Source organism: Rhinolophus sinicus, chromosome 12 (genome assembly GCF_057876585.1).
Source record: "Rhinolophus sinicus isolate RSI-liver-muscle chromosome 12, RSI-T2T, whole genome shotgun sequence".
In the NCBI taxonomy this organism is placed as follows: Eukaryota; Metazoa; Chordata; class Mammalia; order Chiroptera; family Rhinolophidae; genus Rhinolophus; species Rhinolophus sinicus.
In genome coordinates, this window is record NC_142512.1 from 956,957 (window position 1) to 981,090 (window position 24,134).

At 69.2% G+C, this 24,134-nt stretch overlaps 11 pseudogenes; all 11 read right to left on the bottom strand.

The window, feature by feature from the left end:
• Window positions 1-1,819: 1,819 nt before the first annotated feature.
• Window positions 1,820-1,939, bottom strand: LOC148756271 (5S ribosomal RNA; annotated as a pseudogene).
• A 1,612-nt stretch (window positions 1,940-3,551) lies between these two features.
• On the bottom strand, window positions 3,552-3,671 carry LOC148756272 (5S ribosomal RNA; annotated as a pseudogene).
• A 2,330-nt stretch (window positions 3,672-6,001) lies between these two features.
• Window positions 6,002-6,121, bottom strand: LOC148756273 (5S ribosomal RNA; annotated as a pseudogene).
• Window positions 6,122-8,169: 2,048 nt separating this feature from the next.
• On the bottom strand, window positions 8,170-8,289 carry LOC148756274 (5S ribosomal RNA; annotated as a pseudogene).
• Window positions 8,290-9,885: 1,596 nt separating this feature from the next.
• LOC148756275 (5S ribosomal RNA) lies at window positions 9,886-10,005 on the bottom strand (annotated as a pseudogene).
• Window positions 10,006-12,337: 2,332 nt separating this feature from the next.
• On the bottom strand, window positions 12,338-12,457 carry LOC148756276 (5S ribosomal RNA; annotated as a pseudogene).
• A 2,048-nt stretch (window positions 12,458-14,505) lies between these two features.
• On the bottom strand, window positions 14,506-14,625 carry LOC148756277 (5S ribosomal RNA; annotated as a pseudogene).
• A 1,596-nt stretch (window positions 14,626-16,221) lies between these two features.
• LOC148756278 (5S ribosomal RNA) lies at window positions 16,222-16,341 on the bottom strand (annotated as a pseudogene).
• Window positions 16,342-18,388: 2,047 nt separating this feature from the next.
• Window positions 18,389-18,508, bottom strand: LOC148756279 (5S ribosomal RNA; annotated as a pseudogene).
• Window positions 18,509-20,107: 1,599 nt separating this feature from the next.
• On the bottom strand, window positions 20,108-20,227 carry LOC148756280 (5S ribosomal RNA; annotated as a pseudogene).
• Window positions 20,228-22,559: 2,332 nt separating this feature from the next.
• Window positions 22,560-22,679, bottom strand: LOC148756281 (5S ribosomal RNA; annotated as a pseudogene).
• Between the last annotated feature and the right edge of the window lie 1,455 nt (window positions 22,680-24,134).

Genomic DNA, 24,134 nt, shown 5'->3' on the forward strand with positions numbered 1-24,134 from the left:
GACATATGTCTGGGCGCCCTGGCATCCTGGGCCTCCCCAGGCCCCGAAGGGCTTTCACCCCGCCCCCCTACCCCAACCCCTCTCATCTCCCCCCAGCCCCACAACCGCACACCCCCCTTGCTGCTGTGCTGTCCCCACCTCTCAGGGCCACCGAGGGGGTCGCAGGGTCCTCTCAGTCCCCTCCGGCCCTAGGGACGTGCAACCCAGGCCCTGGCCCTGACCGGACCCATCCACAGGCCCAAAGCCAGGGAGAGCCACCCGCGCCACCAGGGTGCAGCATCTCCAGTCTGCAGCCACCCTTCGTCACAAGCCTTCAGTCTGGGCCCTGGAACCCTCGTCAGCGACCGGAGCCCCGCCCGATGTCCGGTCCCTTCACTGTCTACACGTCACCTCTCCTGACCCAGGGAGGTGAGAGAGAGGATGAGAGAAGGCCAGAGACGGAGCAAGAGAGAGGCGGAGAGAGACAGACGGGGACTGTGGGGACAGACTCGCAGAGAGCACTCTCCAGGCTCTGGGCCTCGCGTGGAGGGGTGCTGCTTGGGGGCTGCATGGTCATCAGCTGTGACCGCTTGGCCATCAGCTGTTGCCAGTTGGCCACTGGCCACCGGAGGAGCTGCGGTGGCCAAGCTAGGAAGCGCGGATGGTGGACTGCAAATTGCAGAGGGGCGCGGATTGCAGTGGGCCCGCTTGGCGGGTCGACGGGCGGTGTGTCGGTGGGTTGGCAGAGAAGCGGCCGACAGGTTGGGGATCGGGCGGCTCCGGCTTGCCGTGTCTCCGAGCCAGCCGCCCGTGAGACATAGTGCTATGAGCCCCCTATCCGTGGCTCTGTTGGTGTTCCCTCTTGGCCTCGCCATATCCTGCGTTCTTGTGCGGGCAGAGGGACTAGAGTCCCCGCAGGACAGGGACCGACAGAGAGAACGGGAGGAGGAGAAAGAGGGAGCGAGATCGAAATATACACCTATATGTACCTGTATGTACCTAGACATACAGAGAGACATGGACAGAGACAGAGAAAGAGGGGGCTGGCACGCGGGGAGAGAGCTCCTGAGCCAGAGCCAGAGCCCAACAGGCACGTCACAGAGCCAGAGAGACATGGGGTGGGGGAGGGGGGAGGGACGCACAAGCGGGCACACGGACTGGGACAGACGCACTGACGCTGCTTTGAAGTGGCAGCTTCTCAACCGAAGTGTGGTCATGCCCGTGGCTGGGCTCCACTAAGGAGGCAGTGCCCGGGCATTGAAAGTCACCCTTGAAGCCCCCGGGCCGGGCGGGAGGGCCAGTGGGCTCCGAGCCCCGCCCAGGAACCCCCCGCCCCGCGGGAGGAGAGTGGCAGCCCACAGGCACCCTGGTTGAGAGTGTTGTGTGCCTGCGTGCCTGCACTTCCCCTTGTGGTGGTCTCTCCTGGAGTCCGAGGGCGTGCGGTGTGTTGGGGTGCTGCTCCCTCAGTCCCCTGCTTTGTCCCGGCTCTTTGTACCCTGTGTGTTGGGGCCACTGCGGGAAGGGAGGGTTCCTGGCTCTTGTGGGCGATGGGAGGGGGCGCGCGGGGGTGTGGGGAGAGGTGCCTGCCGGCGGAGACACAGGCTCGGCTAACTGCTGCTGGCTGACTGCCTGCCTCAGCGAAGAGGACTAAGAAGAGGGTGTGGGGGTGAGCCCTGGCCGACGGGCCTGGTGTGCGGCCGGGGCTGCCAGCTTGTAGCGCCGGGTGGCTGACCGGCCTCTGGCCAGGGGGAACTTCGGCTGGATGGGCGGCTGCAGAGGGGCAAGGGGCGGCAGGGGTTCGGAGGGAGCCACGCAGGGGCGGCGGCGCAAAAGGAGAGGCGAGCAAAAGCCTACAGGTATTCCCAGGCGGTCTCCCATCCAAGCACTAACCAGGCCCCTCCCTGCTTAGCTCCCGAGATCAGAGGAGATCGGGCGCGTTCAGGGTGGTATGGCCATAGACGATGGGACTCGGCTCCCCGCGCCCCAAGAGCCTGCTCCCGGCCTGCCTCGTGAGCGCCCGCCATGCAGATGCGCGGCTCCGGTGGCGAGCATCGACCTGCTGGCCGGCTCTGCCAGCACCGCGTCCCCCCCCCCCCAGTCCGGCTCCCCGCCTCTTCCGAATGCCCCTGGCGTGGGCGGCGGGCTACTCCTGGCCGGCAGCGAGGCCCCTTCGCGCCACCCGAGGCTCCATGGGACACTGCCACTTCCCTGATGGTGCCAGAAGTCGTGGAACTCTGGCATCCTGGGACTCCCCGGACCCAGACCGCCATACACCCCGCCCCCCTACCGCCACCAGGTTTACCAACAACCGCACCCCCAAGGCTGGGGGAGGCCTGCACCAGCAGGCAACCCTGGGCTTGGGAGTTGTGGGAGGACCCCGCGGCGGCGGCTTGGGCGGCTGCGGAGGGGGGGGGCTGCGGCGGCGGCGGCGGCGGCGGCGGCGGCGGCAGCAGCGGCGGCGGGGGACGCGGCGGAGGCGAGGGAGGGTGGGGAGGTAGGCGATGGCAACCGCGAGGATGGCGCCAGGGCGGCGATGGCGGTGGCGACAATGGGGGCTTTGACGGTGGGCGCTGGGGCACGGGGGTCGATGGCGGCGGCGGCGGCGGCGGCGGCGGCGGCGGCGGCGGCGGAGGAGGAGGCCGGGAGAGCAGAGGCGGGAGATTGAGGGAGTATGGCGATGGTGGCGGCGGCGGGCCTGGGGCGGGGGCGGGGGAGATGGCGGTGCAGGAGGCGGGGAGAGCAGAGGAGGGAGATTGAGGGAGTGCGGCAATGGCGGCAGCGGGGGCGGGGGTGGGGAAGAGGGCAGCACTGGCGGCGGGGGTGGGGAGCGCGGTGCTGGCGGCCGAGGGGGGGAGAGCAGAGGAGGGAGTTTGAGGGAGTACGGCGATGGCGGCAGCGGGGGCGGGGAGGGGGCGAGGGCAGCGCTGGCGGAGGGGGTGGGGAGCGCGGTGATCGCGGCGGCGGCGGCGGGAGAAGCGGGGGCTGATCGCGAGCAGCGATGGCGGCGGCGGCGGCGGCGGCGTCGGCTGCGGCGCGGGAGGGTTGCGAGGTCGGCGATGGAGGCGGCGGCAGCGTTGGGGGCTGTGTCGGCGGGCGCTGGGCGCGGGGAGGGTTGGCGCCGGCGGCGGCGGTAGCGGGGAAGAGGGCGGTGCTGGCGGCGGAGGAGGGGAGAGCAGAGGCGGGAGATTGAAGCAGTACAGCCATGGCGGTGGCGAGGGCGGGGGCAGGGGTGAGGTCAGCGCTGGAGGGGGGTGTGGGGAGCGCGGTGATGGCGGCGGATTAGGCGGTGGCGGCGGGGGCGAGGGCAGCGCTGTTGGCGGTGGCGGCGATCGAAGGTCGGCGAAGGGATCGAGATGACAGCCTCCGGGACTGAAGAGGACTGAGAAGAGGGTGTGCGGGGGAGCCCTGGCCGACGGGCCTGGTGTGCGGCCGGGGCTGCCAGCTTGTAGTGCCTGGCGGCTAACCCTCTGCTGGTCAGGGGGGCCTTCGGCTGGCTGGGCGGCTGCAGAGAGGCAAGGGGCGGCAGGGGTTCGGAGGGAGCCACGCCGGGGCCGCGGCGCAAAAGGAGAGGCGAGCAAAAGCCTGCAGCTATTCCCAGGCGGTCTCCCATCCAAGTACTAACCAGGCCCCTCCCTGCTTAGCTCCCGAGATCAGACGAGATCTGGCGCGTGCAGGGTGGTGTGGCCTTAGGCGCTGGGACCCGGCTCCCGGCACTCCAAGAGCCTGCTCCCGACCTGCTTCTGAGCGCACGCCATGCTGCTGGGCCGCTCGGGTGGCGAGCATGTCTGCCCGAGCGCCTCCCGCCAGCTCCCCGCCTCCTCCAGACGCCGCTGGTGTGGGCGACGGGCTCCTCCTGGCCCGCAGCGAGGCCCCTTCGCGCCCCCCAGTGGCTCTAACGGGCCTCTGTCACTTCCCTGACTGTGACATATGTCTGGGCGCCCTGGCATCCTGGGCCTCCCCAGGCCCCGAAGGGCTTTTACCCCGCCCCCCTACCCCAACCCCTCTCATCTCCCCCCAGCCCCACAACCGCACACCCCCCTTGCTGCTGTGCTGTCCCCACCTCTCAGGGCCACCGAGGGGGTCGCAGGGTCCTCTCAGTCCCCTCCACCCTAGGGACGTGCAACCCAGGCCCTGGCCCTGGCCGGCCCCACCCACTGGCCCAAAGCCAGGGAGAGCCACCCGCCACCAGGGGGCAGCACCTCCAGTCTGCCGCCACCCTTCCTCACACAGCCTTCTTTCTGGGTTCTCGCCCCTCGTCAGCGACCGGCGTCCCGCCCGATCACTGTTCACTTCACTGGCTACACGTCACCTCTCCTGACCCAGGGAGGTGAGAGAGAGGATGAGAGAAGGCCAGAGACGGAGCAAGAGAGAGGCGGAGAGAGACAGACGGGGACTGTGCGGACAGACTCGCAGAGAGCACTCTCCAGGCTCTGGGCCTCGCGTGGAGGGGTGCTGCGTGCGGGCTGCATGGATATCAGCTGTGACCGCTTGGCCATCAGCTGTTGCCAGTTGGCCATTGGCCACCGGCAGAGCTGCGGTGGCCAAGCTAGGAAGCGCGGATTGTGGACTGCAAATTGCAGAGGGGCGCGGACTGCAGTTGGCCGGCTTGGTGGGTCGGTAGGTTGGTGGGTCTGTTGGTTGGCAGAGAATCGGCCGGCAGGCTGGGGATCGGGCGGCTCCGGCTTGCCGAGTCTCCAAGCCAGCCGCCCGGGGGACATGGTGCTATGAGCCCCCTATCTGTGGTCTGTTGGTGTTCCCTCTTGGCCTCGCCAAATCCTGCATTCTTGTGCGGGCAGAGGGGCTAGAGTCCCCGCAGGACAGGGACAGACAGACAGAACGGGAGGAGGAGTAAGAGGGAGCGAGATGGAAATATGCTCGTATATGTACATGTATGTATCTAGACATACAGAGAGACATGGACAGAGACAGAGAAAGAGGGGGCTGGCACGCGGGGAGAGAGTTCCTGAGCCAGAGCCAGAGCCCAACAGGCACGTCACAGAGCCCGACGGATATGGGGTGGGGGAGGGTGTGAGGGACGCACAGGCGGGCACACGGACTGTTACAGACGCACTGAGGCTGTGTTGAAGTGGCAGCTCCTCCACCGGAGTTTGGTCATGCCCGGGGCTGGGCTCCGCTAAGGAGGCATTGCCCTGGCGTTGGCAGTCACCATTGAAGCCTCCGGGGCGGGCCGCCAGGGTCTCCGGAGGGCCTGTGGTCTCTGAGCCCCGCCCAGGCACCCGCCCGCGGGAGGAGAGTGGCAGCCCCCAGGCACCCTGGTTGTGAGGGTTGTGCGCCTGCGTGCCTGCTCTGCCCTTGTGGTGGTCTCCCCCGGAGTCGATGGCGCGTGGTGTGTTGGGGTGCTGCTCCCGCCGTCCCCTGGTTTGTCCCGGCTCTTTGTGCCCTGTGTTTCAGGGACACCGTGGCCGGCGGGAAGGGAGGGCTCCTGGCTCTTGTGGGAGACGGGAGGGGCGCGCGGGGGTGTGGGGCGAGGTGCCTGCCAGCGGAGACAGAAGACTCCGGTGGGGCGGGGCGGGTGGGCGTCCCGTTTGCCCGAGGACACGCCGATCCTGTGTGTCGGGTCCCGGGGGCAGGCGCAGGGATGGGCGTGCCCTGGGCTCGGGCCGAGGTGCAAAGCACCGGCACGTCCTGGGATGGAGAGAGCCTGGTGGAGGCCTGCGCCGGCAGGCAGCCCTGGGCTTGGGCGTTGGGGGTTGCGGCGGCGGCAGGGTCGGGGAGCGAGAGGGAGCCCTGCGATGGCGGTGGCGGCGGCGGCGGCGACCGAGACGCGGCTGACTGCTGCAGGCTGACGGCCTGCCTCGGCGAAGAGCACTAAGAAGAGGGAGTGGGGGGGAGCCCTGGCCGACAGGCCTGGTGTGCGGCCGGGGATGCGAGCTTGTAGTGCCGGGCGACTGACCCTCCTCTGGCCAGGGGGACCTTCGGCTGCCTGGGCGGCTGCAGAGGGGCAAAGGGCGGCAGGGGTTCGGAGGGAGCCACGCCGGGGCGGCGGCGCAAAAGGAGAGGCGAGCAAAAGCCTGCAGCTATTCCCAGGCGGTCTCCCATCCAAGTACTAACCAGGCCCCTCCCTGCTTAGCTCCCGAGATCAGAGGAGATCGGGCGCGTTCAGGGTGGTATGGCCGTAGACGCTGGGACCCGGCTCCCCGCGCCCCAAGAGCCTGCTCCCGGCCTGCCTCTGACCGCGCGCCGTGCTGCTGGGCCGCTAGGGTGGCGAGCACGTCTGCCTGAGCGCCTGCCGCCCGCTCCCCGCCTCCTCCGGACGCCGCTGGTGTGGGCGACGGGCTACTCCTGGCCCGCAGCGAGGCCCCTTCGCGCCCCCCAGTGGCTCCACGGGCCTCTGTCACTTCCCTGACTGTGACATATGTCTGGGCGCCCTGGCATCCTGGGCCTCCCCAGGCCCCGAAGGGCTTTCACCCCGCCCCCCTACCCCAACCCCTCTCATCTCCCCCCAGCCCCACAACCGCACACCCCCCTTGCTGCTGTGCTGTCCCCACCTCTCAGGGCCACCGAGGGGGTCGCAGGGTCCTCTCAGTCCCCTCCGGCCCTAGGGACGTGCAACCCAGGCCCTGGCCCTGACCGGACCCATCCACAGGCCCAAAGCCAGGGAGAGCCACCCGCGCCACCAGGGTGCAGCATCTCCAGTCTGCAGCCACCCTTCGTCACAAGCCTTCAGTCTGGGCCCTGGAACCCTCGTCAGCGACCGGAGCCCCGCCCGATGTCCGGTCCCTTCACTGTCTACACGTCACCTCTCCTGACCCAGGGAGGTGAGAGAGAGGATGAGAGAAGGCCAGAGACGGAGCAAGAGAGAGGCGGAGAGAGACAGACGGGGACTGTGGGGACAGACTCGCAGAGAGCACTCTCCAGGCTCTGGGCCTCGCGTGGAGGGGTGCTGCTTGGGGGCTGCATGGTCATCAGCTGTGACCGCTTGGCCATCAGCTGTTGCCAGTTGGCCACTGGCCACCGGAGGAGCTGCGGTGGCCAAGCTAGGAAGCGCGGATGGTGGACTGCAAATTGCAGAGGGGCGCGGATTGCAGTGGGCCCGCTTGGCGGGTCGACGGGCGGTGTGTCGGTGGGTTGGCAGAGAAGCGGCCGACAGGTTGGGGATCGGGCGGCTCCGGCTTGCCGTGTCTCCGAGCCAGCCGCCCGTGAGACATAGTGCTATGAGCCCCCTATCCGTGGCTCTGTTGGTGTTCCCTCTTGGCCTCGCCATATCCTGCGTTCTTGTGCGGGCAGAGGGACTAGAGTCCCCGCAGGACAGGGACCGACAGAGAGAACGGGAGGAGGAGAAAGAGGGAGCGAGATCGAAATATACACCTATATGTACCTGTATGTACCTAGACATACAGAGAGACATGGACAGAGACAGAGAAAGAGGGGGCTGGCACGCGGGGAGAGAGCTCCTGAGCCAGAGCCAGAGCCCAACAGGCACGTCACAGAGCCAGAGAGACATGGGGTGGGGGAGGGGGGAGGGACGCACAAGCGGGCACACGGACTGGGACAGACGCACTGACGCTGCTTTGAAGTGGCAGCTTCTCAACCGAAGTGTGGTCATGCCCGTGGCTGGGCTCCACTAAGGAGGCAGTGCCCGGGCATTGAAAGTCACCCTTGAAGCCCCCGGGCCGGGCGGGAGGGCCAGTGGGCTCCGAGCCCCGCCCAGGAACCCCCCGCCCCGCGGGAGGAGAATGGCAACCCACAGGCACCCTGGTTGAGAGTGTTGTGTGCCTGCGTGCCTGCACTTCCCCTTGTGGTGGTCTCTCCTGGAGTCCGAGGGCGTGCGGTGTGTTGGGGTGCTGCTCCCTCAGTCCCCTGCTTTGTCCCGGCTCTTTGTACCCTGTGTGTTGGGGCCACTGCGGGAAGGGAGGGTTCCTGGCTCTTGTGGGCGATGGGAGGGGGCGCGCGGGGGTGTGGGGAGAGGTGCCTGCCGGCGGAGACACAGGCTCGGCTAACTGCTGCTGGCTGACTGCCTGCCTCAGCGAAGAGGACTAAGAAGAGGGTGTGGGGGTGAGCCCTGGCCGACGGGCCTGGTGTGCGGCCGGGGCTGCCAGCTTGTAGCGCCGGGTGGCTGACCGGCCTCTGGCCAGTGGGACCTTCGGCTGGATGGGCGGCTGCAGAGGGGCAAGGGGCGGCAGGGGTTCGGAGGGAGCCACGCAGGGGCGGCGGCGCAAAAGGAGAGGCGAGCAAAAGCCTACAGGTATTCCCAGGCGGTCTCCCATCCAAGCACTAACCAGGCCCCTCCCTGCTTAGCTCCCGAGATCAGAGGAGATCGGGCGCGTTCAGGGTGGTATGGCCATAGACGATGGGACTCGGCTCCCCGCGCCCCAAGAGCCTGCTCCCGGCCTGCCTCGTGAGCGCCCGCCATGCAGATGCGCGGCTCCGGTGGCGAGCATCGACCTGCTGGCCGGCTCTGCCAGCACCGCGTCCCCCCCCCCCAGTCCGGCTCCCCGCCTCTTCCGAATGCCCCTGGCGTGGGCGGCGGGCTACTCCTGGCCGGCAGCGAGGCCCCTTCGCGCCACCCGAGGCTCCATGGGACACTGCCACTTCCCTGATGGTGCCAGAAGTCGTGGAACTCTGGCATCCTGGGACTCCCCGGACCCAGACCGCCATACACCCCGCCCCCCTACCGCCACCAGGTTTACCAACAACCGCACCCCCAAGGCTGGGGGAGGCCTGCACCAGCAGGCAACCCTGGGCTTGGGAGTTGTGGGAGGACCCCGCGGCGGCGGCTTGGGCGGCTGCGGAGGGGGGGGGCTGCGGCGGCGGCGGCGGCGGCGGCGGCGGCGGCAGCAGCGGCGGCGGGGGACGCGGCGGAGGCGAGGGAGGGTGGGGAGGTAGGCGATGGCAACCGCGAGGATGGCGCCAGGGCGGCGATGGCGGTGGCGACAATGGGGGCTTTGACGGTGGGCGCTGGGGCACGGGGGTCGATGGCGGCGGCGGCGGCGGCGGCGGCGGCGGAGGAGGCCGGGAGAGCAGAGGCGGGAGATTGAGGGAGTATGGCGATGGTGGCGGCGGCGGGCCTGGGGCGGGGGCGGGGGAGATGGCGGTGCAGGAGGCGGGGAGAGCAGAGGAGGGAGATTGAGGGAGTGCGGCAATGGCGGCAGCGGGGGCGGGGGTGGGGAAGAGGGCAGCACTGGCGGCGGGGGTGGGGAGCGCGGTGCTGGCGGCCGAGGGGGGGAGAGCAGAGGAGGGAGTTTGAGGGAGTACGGCGATGGCGGCAGCGGGGGCGGGGAGGGGGCGAGGGCAGCGCTGGCGGAGGGGGTGGGGAGCGCGGTGATCGCGGCGGCGGCGGCGGGAGAAGCGGGGGCTGATCGCGAGCAGCGATGGCGGCGGCGGCGGCGGCGGCGTCGGCTGCGGCGCGGGAGGGTTGCGAGGTCGGCGATGGAGGCGGCGGCAGCGTTGGGGGCTGTGTCGGCGGGCGCTGGGCGCGGGGAGGGTTGGCGCCGGCGGCGGCGGTAGCGGGGAAGAGGGCGGTGCTGGCGGCGGAGGAGGGGAGAGCAGAGGCGGGAGATTGAAGCAGTACAGCCATGGCGGTGGCGAGGGCGGGGGCAGGGGTGAGGTCAGCGCTGGAGGGGGGTGTGGGGAGCGCGGTGATGGCGGCGGATTAGGCGGTGGCGGCGGGGGCGAGGGCAGCGCTGTTGGCGGTGGCGGCGATCGAAGGTCGGCGAAGGGATCGAGATGACAGCCTCCGGGACTGAAGAGGACTGAGAAGAGGGTGTGCGGGGGAGCCCTGGCCGACGGGCCTGGTGTGCGGCCGGGGCTGCCAGCTTGTAGTGCCTGGCGGCTAACCCTCTGCTGGTCAGGGGGGCCTTCGGCTGGCTGGGCGGCTGCAGAGAGGCAAGGGGCGGCAGGGGTTCGGAGGGAGCCACGCCGGGGCCGCGGCGCAAAAGGAGAGGCGAGCAAAAGCCTGCAGCTATTCCCAGGCGGTCTCCCATCCAAGTACTAACCAGGCCCCTCCCTGCTTAGCTCCCGAGATCAGACGAGATCTGGCGCGTGCAGGGTGGTGTGGCCTTAGGCGCTGGGACCCGGCTCCCGGCACTCCAAGAGCCTGCTCCCGACCTGCTTCTGAGCGCACTCCATGCTGCTGGGCCGCTCGGGTGGCGAGCATGTCTGCCCGAGCGCCTCCCGCCAGCTCCCCGCCTCCTCCAGACGCCGCTGGTGTGGGCGACGGGCTCCTCCTGGCCCGCAGCGAGGCCCCTTCGCGCCCCCCAGTGGCTCTAACGGGCCTCTGTCACTTCCCTGACTGTGACATATGTCTGGGCGCCCTGGCATCCTGGGCCTCCCCAGGCCCCGAAGGGCTTTTACCCCGCCCCCCTACCCCAACCCCTCTCATCTCCCCCCAGCCCCACAACCGCACACCCCCCTTGCTGCTGTGCTGTCCCCACCTCTCAGGGCCACCGAGGGGGTCGCAGGGTCCTCTCAGTCCCCTCCACCCTAGGGACGTGCAACCCAGGCCCTGGCCCTGGCCGGCCCCACCCACTGGCCCAAAGCCAGGGAGAGCCACCCGCCACCAGGGGGCAGCACCTCCAGTCTGCCGCCACCCTTCCTCACACAGCCTTCTTTCTGGGTTCTCGCCCCTCGTCAGCGACCGGCGTCCCGCCCGATCACTGTTCACTTCACTGGCTACACGTCACCTCTCCTGACCCAGGGAGGTGAGAGAGAGGATGAGAGAAGGCCAGAGACGGAGCAAGAGAGAGGCGGAGAGAGACAGACGGGGACTGTGCGGACAGACTCGCAGAGAGCACTCTCCAGGCTCTGGGCCTCGCGTGGAGGGGTGCTGCGTGCGGGCTGCATGGATATCAGCTGTGACCGCTTGGCCATCAGCTGTTGCCAGTTGGCCATTGGCCACCGGCAGAGCTGCGGTGGCCAAGCTAGGAAGCGCGGATTGTGGACTGCAAATTGCAGAGGGGCGCGGACTGCAGTTGGCCGGCTTGGTGGGTCGGTAGGTTGGTGGGTCTGTTGGTTGGCAGAGAATCGGCCGGCAGGCTGGGGATCGGGCGGCTCTCCGGCTTGCCGAGTCTCCAAGCCAGCCGCCCGTGAGACATGGTGCTATGAGCCCCCTATCCGTGGTCTGTTGGTGTTCCCTCTTGGCCTCGCCAAATCCTGCATTCTTGTGCGGGCAGAGGGGCTAGAGTCCCCGCAGGACAGGGACAGACAGACAGAACGGGAGGAGGAGTAAGAGGGAGCGAGATGGAAATATGCTCGTATATGTACATGTATGTATCTAGACATACAGAGAGACATGGACAGAGACAGAGAAAGAGGGGGCTGGCACGCGGGGAGAGAGTTCCTGAGCCAGAGCCAGAGCCCAACAGGCACGTCACAGAGCCCGACGGATATGGGGTGGGGGAGGGTGTGAGGGACGCACAGGCGGGCACACGGACTGTTACAGACGCACTGAGGCTGTGTTGAAGTGGCAGCTCCTCCACCGGAGTGTGGTCGTGCCCGGGGCTGGGCTCCGCTAAGGAGGCATTGCCCTGGCGTTGGCAGTCACCATTGAAGCCTCCGGGGCGGGCCGCCAGGGTCTCCGGAGGGCCTGTGGTCTCTGAGCCCCGCCCAGGCACCCGCCCGCGGGAGGAGAGTGGCAGCCCCCAGGCACCCTGGTTGTGAGGGTTGTGCGCCTGCGTGCCTGCTCTGCCCTTGTGGTGGTCTCCCCCGGAGTCGATGGCGCGTGGTGTGTTGGGGTGCTGCTCCCGCCGTCCCCTGGTTTGTCCCGGCTCTTTGTGCCCTGTGTTTCAGGGACACCGTGGCCGGCGGGAAGGGAGGGCTCCTGGCTCTTGTGGGAGACGGGAGGGGCGCGCGGGGGTGTGGGGCGAGGTGCCTGCCAGCGGAGACAGAAGACTCCGGTGGGGCGGGGCGGGTGGGCGTCCCGTTTGCCCGAGGACACGCCGATCCTGTGTGTCGGGTCCCGGGGGCAGGCGCAGGGATGGGCGTGCCCTGGGCTCGGGCCGAGGTGCAAAGCACCGGCACGTCCTGGGATGGAGAGAGCCTGGTGGAGGCCTGCGCCGGCAGGCAGCCCTGGGCTTGGGCGTTGGGGGTTGCGGCGGCGGCAGGGTCGGGGAGCGAGAGGGAGCCCTGCGATGGCGGTGGCGGCGGCGGCGGCGACCGAGACGCGGCTGACTGCTGCAGGCTGACGGCCTGCCTCGGCGAAGAGCACTAAGAAGAGGGAGTGGGGGGGAGCCCTGGCCGACAGGCCTGGTGTGCGGCCGGGGATGCGAGCTTGTAGTGCCGGGCGACTGACCCTCCTCTGGCCAGGGGGACCTTCGGCTGCCTGGGCGGCTGCAGAGGGGCAAAGGGCGGCAGGGGTTCGGAGGGAGCCACGCCGGGGCGGCGGCGCAAAAGGAGAGGCGAGCAAAAGCCTGCAGCTATTCCCAGGCGGTCTCCCATCCAAGTACTAACCAGGCCCCTCCCTGCTTAGCTCCCGAGATCAGAGGAGATCGGGCGCGTTCAGGGTGGTATGGCCGTAGACGCTGGGACCCGGCTCCCCGCGCCCCAAGAGCCTGCTCCCGGCCTGCCTCTGACCGCGCGCCGTGCTGCTGGGCCGCTAGGGTGGCGAGCACGTCTGCCTGAGCGCCTGCCGCCCGCTCCCCGCCTCCTCCGGACGCCGCTGGTGTGGGCGACGGGCTACTCCTGGCCCGCAGCGAGGCCCCTTCGCGCCCCCCAGTGGCTCCACGGGCCTCTGTCACTTCCCTGACTGTGACATATGTCTGGGCGCCCTGGCATCCTGGGCCTCCCCAGGCCCCGAAGGGCTTTCACCCCGCCCCCCTACCCCAACCCCTCTCATCTCCCCCCAGCCCCACAACCGCACACCCCCCTTGCTGCTGTGCTGTCCCCACCTCTCAGGGCCACCGAGGGGGTCGCAGGGTCCTCTCAGTCCCCTCCGGCCCTAGGGACGTGCAACCCAGGCCCTGGCCCTGACCGGACCCATCCACAGGCCCAAAGCCAGGGAGAGCCACCCGCGCCACCAGGGTGCAGCATCTCCAGTCTGCAGCCACCCTTCGTCACAAGCCTTCAGTCTGGGCCCTGGAACCCTCGTCAGCGACCGGAGCCCCGCCCGATGTCCGGTCCCTTCACTGTCTACACGTCACCTCTCCTGACCCAGGGAGGTGAGAGAGAGGATGAGAGAAGGCCAGAGACGGAGCAAGAGAGAGGCGGAGAGAGACAGACGGGGACTGTGGGGACAGACTCGCAGAGAGCACTCTCCAGGCTCTGGGCCTCGCGTGGAGGGGTGCTGCTTGGGGGCTGCATGGTCATCAGCTGTGACCGCTTGGCCATCAGCTGTTGCCAGTTGGCCACTGGCCACCGGAGGAGCTGCGGTGGCCAAGCTAGGAAGCGCGGATGGTGGACTGCAAATTGCAGAGGGGCGCGGATTGCAGTGGGCCCGCTTGGCGGGTCGACGGGCGGTGTGTCGGTGGGTTGGCAGAGAAGCGGCCGACAGGTTGGGGATCGGGCGGCTCCGGCTTGCCGTGTCTCCGAGCCAGCCGCCCGTGAGACATAGTGCTATGAGCCCCCTATCCGTGGCTCTGTTGGTGTTCCCTCTTGGCCTCGCCATATCCTGCGTTCTTGTGCGGGCAGAGGGACTAGAGTCCCCGCAGGACAGGGACCGACAGAGAGAACGGGAGGAGGAGAAAGAGGGAGCGAGATCGAAATATACACCTATATGTACCTGTATGTACCTAGACATACAGAGAGACATGGACAGAGACAGAGAAAGAGGGGGCTGGCACGCGGGGAGAGAGCTCCTGAGCCAGAGCCAGAGCCCAACAGGCACGTCACAGAGCCAGAGAGACATGGGGTGGGGGAGGGGGGAGGGACGCACAAGCGGGCACACGGACTGGGACAGACGCACTGACGCTGCTTTGAAGTGGCAGCTTCTCAACCGAAGTGTGGTCATGCCCGTGGCTGGGCTCCACTAAGGAGGCAGTGCCCGGGCATTGAAAGTCACCCTTGAAGCCCCCGGGCCGGGCGGGAGGGCCAGTGGGCTCCGAGCCCCGCCCAGGAACCCCCCGCCCCGCGGGAGGAGAGTGGCAGCCCACAGGCACCCTGGTTGAGAGTGTTGTGTGCCTGCGTGCCTGCACTTCCCCTTGTGGTGGTCTCTCCTGGAGTCCGAGGGCGTGCGGTGTGTTGGGGTGCTGCTCCCTCAGTCCCCTGCTTTGTCCCGGCTCTTTGTACCCTGTGTGTTGGGGCCACTGCGGGAAGGGAGGGTTCCTGGCTCTTGTGGGCGATGGGAGGGGGCGCGCGGGGGTGTGGGGAGAGGTGCCTGCCGGCGGAGACACAGGCTCGGCTAACTGCTGCTGGCTGACTGCCTGCCTCAGCGAAGAGGACTAAGAAGAGGGTGTGGGGGTGAGCCCTGGCCGACGGGCCTGGTGTGCGGCCGGGGCTGCCAGCTTGTAGCGCCGGGTGGCTGACCGGCCTCTGGCCAGGGGGAACTTCGGCTGGATGGGCGGCTGCAGAGGGGCAAGGGGCGGCAGGGGTTCGGAGGGAGCCACGCAGGGGCGGCGGCGCAAAAGGAGAGGCGAGCAAAAGCCTACAGGTATTCCCAGGCGGTCTCCCATCCAAGCACTAACCAGGCCCCTCCCTGCTTAGCTCCCGAGATCAGAGGAGATCGGGCGCGTTCAGGGTGGTATGGCCATAGACGATGGGACTCGGCTCCCCGCGCCCCAAGAGCCTGCTCCCGGCCTGCCTCGTGAGCGCCCGCCATGCAGATGCGCGGCTCCGGTGGCGAGCATCGACCTGCTGGCCGGCTCTGCCAGCACCGCGTCCCCCCCCCCCAGTCCGGCTCCCCGCCTCTTCCGAATGCCCCTGGCGTGGGCGGCGGGCTACTCCTGGCCGGCAGCGAGGCCCCTTCGCGCCACCCGAGGCTCCATGGGACACTGCCACTTCCCTGATGGTGCCAGAAGTCGTGGAACTCTGGCATCCTGGGACTCCCCGGACCCAGACCGCCATACACCCCGCCCCCCTACCGCCACCAGGTTTACCAACAACCGCACCCCCAAGGCTGGGGGAGGCCTGCACCAGCAGGCAACCCTGGGCTTGGGAGTTGTGGGAGGACCCCGCGGCGGCGGCTTGGGCGGCTGCGGAGGGGGGGGGCTGCGGCGGCGGCGGCGGCGGCGGCGGCGGCGGCAGCAGCGGCGGCGGGGGACGCGGCGGAGGCGAGGGAGGGTGGGGAGGTAGGCGATGGCAACCGCGAGGATGGCGCCAGGGCGGCGATGGCGGTGGCGACAATGGGGGCTTTGACGGTGGGCGCTGGGGCACGGGGGTCGATGGCGGCGGCGGCGGCGGCGGCGGCGGCGGAGGAGGCCGGGAGAGCAGAGGCGGGAGATTGAGGGAGTATGGCGATGGTGGCGGCGGCGGGCCTGGGGCGGGGGCGGGGGAGATGGCGGTGCAGGAGGCGGGGAGAGCAGAGGAGGGAGATTGAGGGAGTGCGGCAATGGCGGCAGCGGGGGCGGGGGTGGGGAAGAGGGCAGCACTGGCGGCGGGGGTGGGGAGCGCGGTGCTGGCGGCCGAGGGGGGGAGAGCAGAGGAGGGAGTTTGAGGGAGTACGGCGATGGCGGCAGCGGGGGCGGGGAGGGGGCGAGGGCAGCGCTGGCGGAGGGGGTGGGGAGCGCGGTGATCGCGGCGGCGGCGGCGGGAGAAGCGGGGGCTGATCGCGAGCAGCGATGGCGGCGGCGGCGGCGGCGGCGTCGGCTGCGGCGCGGGAGGGTTGCGAGGTCGGCGATGGAGGCGGCGGCAGCGTTGGGGGCTGTGTCGGCGGGCGCTGGGCGCGGGGAGGGTTGGCGCCGGCGGCGGCGGTAGCGGGGAAGAGGGCGGTGCTGGTGGCGGAGGAGGGGAGAGCAGAGGCGGGAGATTGAAGCAGTACAGCCATGGCGGTGGCGAGGGCGGGGGCAGGGGTGAGGTCAGCGCTGGAGGGGGGTGTGGGGAGCGCGGTGATGGCGGCGGATTAGGCGGTGGCGGCGGGGGCGAGGGCAGCGCTGTTGGCGGTGGCGGCGATCGAAGGTCGGCGAAGGGATCGAGATGACAGCCTCCGGGACTGAAGAGGACTGAGAAGAGGGTGTGCGGGGGAGCCCTGGCCGACGGGCCTGGTGTGCGGCCGGGGCTGCCAGCTTGTAGTGCCTGGCGGCTAACCCTCTGCTGGTCAGGGGGGCCTTCGGCTGGCTGGGCGGCTGCAGAGAGGCAAGGGGCGGCAGGGGTTCGGAGGGAGCCACGCCGGGGCCGCGGCGCAAAAGGAGAGGCGAGCAAAAGCCTGCAGCTATTCCCAGGCGGTCTCCCATCCAAGTACTAACCAGGCCCCTCCCTGCTTAGCTCCCGAGATCAGACGAGATCTGGCGCGTGCAGGGTGGTGTGGCCTTAGGCGCTGGGACCCGGCTCCCGGCACTCCAAGAGCCTGCTCCCGACCTGCTTCTGAGCGCACGCCATGCTGCTGGGCCGCTCGGGTGGCGAGCATGTCTGCCCGAGCGCCTCCCGCCAGCTCCCCGCCTCCTCCAGACGCCGCTGGTGTGGGCGACGGGCTCCTCCTGGCCCGCAGCGAGGCCCCTTCGCGCCCCCCAGTGGCTCTAACGGGCCTCTGTCACTTCCCTGACTGTGACATATGTCTGGGCGCCCTGGCATCCTGGGCCTCCCCAGGCCCCGAAGGGCTTTTACCCCGCCCCCCTACCCCAACCCCTCTCATCTCCCCCCAGCCCCACAACCGCACACCCCCCTTGCTGCTGTGCTGTCCCCACCTCTCAGGGCCACCGAGGGGGTCGCAGGGTCCTCTCAGTCCCCTCCACCCTAGGGACGTGCAACCCAGGCCCTGGCCCTGGCCGGCCCCACCCACTGGCCCAAAGCCAGGGAGAGCCACCCGCCACCAGGGGGCAGCACCTCCAGTCTGCCGCCACCCTTCCTCACACAGCCTTCTTTCTGGGTTCTCGCCCCTCGTCAGCGACCGGCGTCCCGCCCGATCACTGTTCACTTCACTGGCTACACGTCACCTCTCCTGACCCAGGGAGGTGAGAGAGAGGATGAGAGAAGGCCAGAGACGGAGCAAGAGAGAGGCGGAGAGAGACAGACGGGGACTGTGCGGACAGACTCGCAGAGAGCACTCTCCAGGCTCTGGGCCTCGCGTGGAGGGGTGCTGCGTGCGGGCTGCATGGATATCAGCTGTGACCGCTTGGCCATCAGCTGTTGCCAGTTGGCCATTGGCCACCGGCAGAGCTGCGGTGGCCAAGCTAGGAAGCGCGGATTGTGGACTGCAAATTGCAGAGGGGCGCGGACTGCAGTTGGCCGGCTTGGTGGGTCGGTAGGTTGGTGGGTCTGTTGGTTGGCAGAGAATCGGCCGGCAGGCTGGGGATCGGGCGGCTCCGGCTTGCCGAGTCTCCAAGCCAGCCGCCCGTGAGACATAGTGCTATGAGCCCCCTATCCGTGGCTCTGTTGGTGTTCCCTCTTGGCCTCGCCATATCCTGCGTTCTTGTGCGGGCAGAGGGACTAGAGTCCCCGCAGGACAGGGACCGACAGAGAGAACGGGAGGAGGAGAAAGAGGGAGCGAGATCGAAATATACACCTATATGTACCTGTATGTACCTAGACATACAGAGAGACATGGACAGAGACAGAGAAAGAGGGGGCTGGCACGCGGGGAGAGAGCTCCTGAGCCAGAGCCAGAGCCCAACAGGCACGTCACAGAGCCAGAGAGACATGGGGTGGGGGAGGGGGGAGGGACGCACAAGCGGGCACACGGACTGGGACAGACGCACTGACGCTGCTTTGAAGTGGCAGCTTCTCAACCGAAGTGTGGTCATGCCCGTGGCTGGGCTCCACTAAGGAGGCAGTGCCCGGGCATTGAAAGTCACCCTTGAAGCCCCCGGGCCGGGCGGGAGGGCCAGTGGGCTCCGAGCCCCGCCCAGGAACCCCCCGCCCCGCGGGAGGAGAGTGGCAGCCCACAGGCACCCTGGTTGAGAGTGTTGTGTGCCTGCGTGCCTGCACTTCCCCTTGTGGTGGTCTCTCCTGGAGTCCGAGGGCGTGCGGTGTGTTGGGGTGCTGCTCCCTCAGTCCCCTGCTTTGTCCCGGCTCTTTGTACCCTGTGTGTTGGGGCCACTGCGGGAAGGGAGGGTTCCTGGCTCTTGTGGGCGATGGGAGGGGGCGCGCGGGGGTGTGGGGAGAGGTGCCTGCCGGCGGAGACACAGGCTCGGCTAACTGCTGCTGGCTGACTGCCTGCCTCAGCGAAGAGGACTAAGAAGAGGGTGTGGGGGTGAGCCCTGGCCGACGGGCCTGGTGTGCGGCCGGGGCTGCCAGCTTGTAGCGCCGGGTGGCTGACCGGCCTCTGGCCAGGGGGAACTTCGGCTGGATGGGCGGCTGCAGAGGGGCAAGGGGCGGCAGGGGTTCGGAGGGAGCCACGCAGGGGCGGCGGCGCAAAAGGAGAGGCGAGCAAAAGCCTACAGGTATTCCCAGGCGGTCTCCCATCCAAGCACTAACCAGGCCCCTCCCTGCTTAGCTCCCGAGATCAGAGGAGATCGGGCGCGTTCAGGGTGGTATGGCCATAGACGATGGGACTCGGCTCCCCGCGCCCCAAGAGCCTGCTCCCGGCCTGCCTCGTGAGCGCCCGCCATGCAGATGCGCGGCTCCGGTGGCGAGCATCGACCTGCTGGCCGGCTCTGCCAGCACCGCGTCCCCCCCCCCCCCCAGTCCGGCTCCCCGCCTCTTCCGAATGCCCCTGGCGTGGGCGGCGGGCTACTCCTGGCCGGCAGCGAGGCCCCTTCGCGCCACCCGAGGCTCCATGGGACACTGCCACTTCCCTGATGGTGCCAGAAGTCGTGGAACTCTGGCATCCTGGGACTCCCCGGACCCAGACCGCCATACACCCCGCCCCCCTACCGCCACCAGGTTTACCAACAACCGCACCCCCAAGGCTGGGGGAGGCCTGCACCAGCAGGCAACCCTGGGCTTGGGAGTTGTGGGAGGACCCCGCGGCGGCGGCTTGGGCGGCTGCGGAGGGGGGGGGCTGCGGCGGCGGCGGCGGCGGCGGCGGCGGCGGCAGCAGCGGCGGCGGGGGACGCGGCGGAGGCGAGGGAGGGTGGGGAGGTAGGCGATGGCAACCGCGAGGATGGCGCCAGGGCGGCGATGGCGGTGGCGACAATGGGGGCTTTGACGGTGGGCGCTGGGGCACGGGGGTCGATGGCGGCGGCGGCGGCGGCGGCGGCGGAGGAGGAGGCCGGGAGAGCAGAGGCGGGAGATTGAGGGAGTATGGCGATGGTGGCGGCGGCGGGCCTGGGGCGGGGGCGGGGGAGATGGCGGTGCAGGAGGCGGGGAGAGCAGAGGAGGGAGATTGAGGGAGTGCGGCAATGGCGGCAGCGGGGGCGGGGGTGGGGAAGAGGGCAGCACTGGCGGCGGGGGTGGGGAGCGCGGTGCTGGCGGCCGAGGGGGGGAGAGCAGAGGAGGGAGTTTGAGGGAGTACGGCGATGGCGGCAGCGGGGGCGGGGAGGGGGCGAGGGCAGCGCTGGCGGAGGGGGTGGGGAGCGCGGTGATCGCGGCGGCGGCGGCGGGAGAAGCGGGGGCTGATCGCGAGCAGCGATGGCGGCGGCGGCGGCGGCGGCGTCGGCTGCGGCGCGGGAGGGTTGCGAGGTCGGCGATGGAGGCGGCGGCAGCGTTGGGGGCTGTGTCGGCGGGCGCTGGGCGCGGGGAGGGTTGGCGCCGGCGGCGGCGGTAGCGGGGAAGAGGGCGGTGCTGGCGGCGGAGGAGGGGAGAGCAGAGGCGGGAGATTGAAGCAGTACAGCCATGGCGGTGGCGAGGGCGGGGGCAGGGGTGAGGTCAGCGCTGGAGGGGGGTGTGGGGAGCGCGGTGATGGCGGCGGATTAGGCGGTGGCGGCGGGGGCGAGGGCAGCGCTGTTGGCGGTGGCGGCGATCGAAGGTCGGCGAAGGGATCGAGATGACAGCCTCCGGGACTGAAGAGGACTGAGAAGAGGGTGTGCGGGGGAGCCCTGGCCGACGGGCCTGGTGTGCGGCCGGGGCTGCCAGCTTGTAGTGCCTGGCGGCTAACCCTCTGCTGGTCAGGGGGGCCTTCGGCTGGCTGGGCGGCTGCAGAGAGGCAAGGGGCGGCAGGGGTTCGGAGGGAGCCACGCCGGGGCCGCGGCGCAAAAGGAGAGGCGAGCAAAAGCCTGCAGCTATTCCCAGGCGGTCTCCCATCCAAGTACTAACCAGGCCCCTCCCTGCTTAGCTCCCGAGATCAGACGAGATCTGGCGCGTGCAGGGTGGTGTGGCCTTAGGCGCTGGGACCCGGCTCCCGGCACTCCAAGAGCCTGCTCCCGACCTGCTTCTGAGCGCACTCCATGCTGCTGGGCCGCTCGGGTGGCGAGCATGTCTGCCCGAGCGCCTCCCGCCAGCTCCCCGCCTCCTCCAGACGCCGCTGGTGTGGGCGACGGGCTCCTCCTGGCCCGCAGCGAGGCCCCTTCGCGCCCCCCAGTGGCTCTAACGGGCCTCTGTCACTTCCCTGACTGTGACATATGTCTGGGCGCCCTGGCATCCTGGGCCTCCCCAGGCCCCGAAGGGCTTTTACCCCGCCCCCCTACCCCAACCCCTCTCATCTCCCCCCAGCCCCACAACCGCACACCCCCCTTGCTGCTGTGCTGTCCCCACCTCTCAGGGCCACCGAGGGGGTCGCAGGGTCCTCTCAGTCCCCTCCACCCTAGGGACGTGCAACCCAGGCCCTGGCCCTGGCCGGCCCCACCCACTGGCCCAAAGCCAGGGAGAGCCACCCGCCACCAGGGGGCAGCACCTCCAGTCTGCCGCCACCCTTCCTCACACAGCCTTCTTTCTGGGTTCTCGCCCCTCGTCAGCGACCGGCGTCCCGCCCGATCACTGTTCACTTCACTGGCTACACGTCACCTCTCCTGACCCAGGGAGGTGAGAGAGAGGATGAGAGAAGGCCAGAGACGGAGCAAGAGAGAGGCGGAGAGAGACAGACGGGGACTGTGCGGACAGACTCGCAGAGAGCACTCTCCAGGCTCTGGGCCTCGCGTGGAGGGGTGCTGCGTGCGGGCTGCATGGATATCAGCTGTGACCGCTTGGCCATCAGCTGTTGCCAGTTGGCCATTGGCCACCGGCAGAGCTGCGGTGGCCAAGCTAGGAAGCGCGGATTGTGGACTGCAAATTGCAGAGGGGCGCGGACTGCAGTTGGCCGGCTTGGTGGGTCGGTAGGTTGGTGGGTCTGTTGGTTGGCAGAGAATCGGCCGGCAGGCTGGGGATCGGGCGGCTCTCCGGCTTGCCGAGTCTCCAAGCCAGCCGCCCGTGAGACATGGTGCTATGAGCCCCCTATCCGTGGTCTGTTGGTGTTCCCTCTTGGCCTCGCCAAATCCTGCATTCTTGTGCGGGCAGAGGGGCTAGAGTCCCCGCAGGACAGGGACAGACAGACAGAACGGGAGGAGGAGTAAGAGGGAGCGAGATGGAAATATGCTCGTATATGTACATGTATGTATCTAGACATACAGAGAGACATGGACAGAGACAGAGAAAGAGGGGGCTGGCACGCGGGGAGAGAGTTCCTGAGCCAGAGCCAGAGCCCAACAGGCACGTCACAGAGCCCGACGGATATGGGGTGGGGGAGGGTGTGAGGGACGCACAGGCGGGCACACGGACTGTTACAGACGCACTGAGGCTGTGTTGAAGTGGCAGCTCCTCCACCGGAGTGTGGTCGTGCCCGGGGCTGGGCTCCGCTAAGGAGGCATTGCCCTGGCGTTGGCAGTCACCATTGAAGCCTCCGGGGCGGGCCGCCAGGGTCTCCGGAGGGCCTGTGGTCTCTGAGCCCCGCCCAGGCACCCGCCCGCGGGAGGAGAGTGGCAGCCCCCAGGCACCCTGGTTGTGAGGGTTGTGCGCCTGCGTGCCTGCTCTGCCCTTGTGGTGGTCTCCCCCGGAGTCGATGGCGCGTGGTGTGTTGGGGTGCTGCTCCCGCCGTCCCCTGGTTTGTCCCGGCTCTTTGTGCCCTGTGTTTCAGGGACACCGTGGCCGGCGGGAAGGGAGGGCTCCTGGCTCTTGTGGGAGACGGGAGGGGCGCGCGGGGGTGTGGGGCGAGGTGCCTGCCAGCGGAGACAGAAGACTCCGGTGGGGCGGGGCGGGTGGGCGTCCCGTTTGCCCGAGGACACGCCGATCCTGTGTGTCGGGTCCCGGGGGCAGGCGCAGGGATGGGCGTGCCCTGGGCTCGGGCCGAGGTGCAAAGCACCGGCACGTCCTGGGATGGAGAGAGCCTGGTGGAGGCCTGCGCCGGCAGGCAGCCCTGGGCTTGGGCGTTGGGGGTTGCGGCGGCGGCAGGGTCGGGGAGCGAGAGGGAGCCCTGCGATGGCGGTGGCGGCGGCGGCGGCGACCGAGACGCGGCTGACTGCTGCAGGCTGACGGCCTGCCTCGGCGAAGAGCACTAAGAAGAGGGAGTGGGGGGGAGCCCTGGCCGACAGGCCTGGTGTGCGGCCGGGGATGCGAGCTTGTAGTGCCGGGCGACTGACCCTCCTCTGGCCAGGGGGACCTTCGGCTGCCTGGGCGGCTGCAGAGGGGCAAAGGGCGGCAGGGGTTCGGAGGGAGCCACGCCGGGGCGGCGGCGCAAAAGGAGAGGCGAGCAAAAGCCTGCAGCTATTCCCAGGCGGTCTCCCATCCAAGTACTAACCAGGCCCCTCCCTGCTTAGCTCCCGAGATCAGAGGAGATCGGGCGCGTTCAGGGTGGTATGGCCGTAGACGCTGGGACCCGGCTCCCCGCGCCCCAAGAGCCTGCTCCCGGCCTGCCTCTGACCGCGCGCCGTGCTGCTGGGCCGCTAGGGTGGCGAGCACGTCTGCCTGAGCGCCTGCCGCCCGCTCCCCGCCTCCTCCGGACGCCGCTGGTGTGGGCGACGGGCTACTCCTGGCCCGCAGCGAGGCCCCTTCGCGCCCCCCAGTGGCTCCACGGGCCTCTGTCACTTCCCTGACTGTGACATATGTCTGGGCGCCCTGGCATCCTGGGCCTCCCCAGGCCCCGAAGGGCTTTCACCCCGCCCCCCTACCCCAACCCCTCTCATCTCCCCCCAGCCCCACAACCGCACACCCCCCTTGCTGCTGTGCTGTCCCCACCTCTCAGGGCCACCGAGGGGGTCGCAGGGTCCTCTCAGTCCCCTCCGGCCCTAGGGACGTGCAACCCAGGCCCTGGCCCTGACCGGACCCATCCACAGGCCCAAAGCCAGGGAGAGCCACCCGCGCCACCAGGGTGCAGCATCTCCAGTCTGCAGCCACCCTTCGTCACAAGCCTTCAGTCTGGGCCCTGGAACCCTCGTCAGCGACCGGAGCCCCGCCCGATGTCCGGTCCCTTCACTGTCTACACGTCACCTCTCCTGACCCAGGGAGGTGAGAGAGAGGATGAGAGAAGGCCAGAGACGGAGCAAGAGAGAGGCGGAGAGAGACAGACGGGGACTGTGGGGACAGACTCGCAGAGAGCACTCTCCAGGCTCTGGGCCTCGCGTGGAGGGGTGCTGCTTGGGGGCTGCATGGTCATCAGCTGTGACCGCTTGGCCATCAGCTGTTGCCAGTTGGCCACTGGCCACCGGAGGAGCTGCGGTGGCCAAGCTAGGAAGCGCGGATGGTGGACTGCAAATTGCAGAGGGGCGCGGATTGCAGTGGGCCCGCTTGGCGGGTCGACGGGCGGTGTGTCGGTGGGTTGGCAGAGAAGCGGCCGACAGGTTGGGGATCGGGCGGCTCCGGCTTGCCGTGTCTCCGAGCCAGCCGCCCGTGAGACATAGTGCTATGAGCCCCCTATCCGTGGCTCTGTTGGTGTTCCCTCTTGGCCTCGCCATATCCTGCGTTCTTGTGCGGGCAGAGGGACTAGAGTCCCCGCAGGACAGGGACCGACAGAGAGAACGGGAGGAGGAGAAAGAGGGAGCGAGATCGAAATATACACCTATATGTACCTGTATGTACCTAGACATACAGAGAGACATGGACAGAGACAGAGAAAGAGGGGGCTGGCACGCGGGGAGAGAGCTCCTGAGCCAGAGCCAGAGCCCAACAGGCACGTCACAGAGCCAGAGAGACATGGGGTGGGGGAGGGGGGAGGGACGCACAAGCGGGCACACGGACTGGGACAGACGCACTGACGCTGCTTTGAAGTGGCAGCTTCTCAACCGAAGTGTGGTCATGCCCGTGGCTGGGCTCCACTAAGGAGGCAG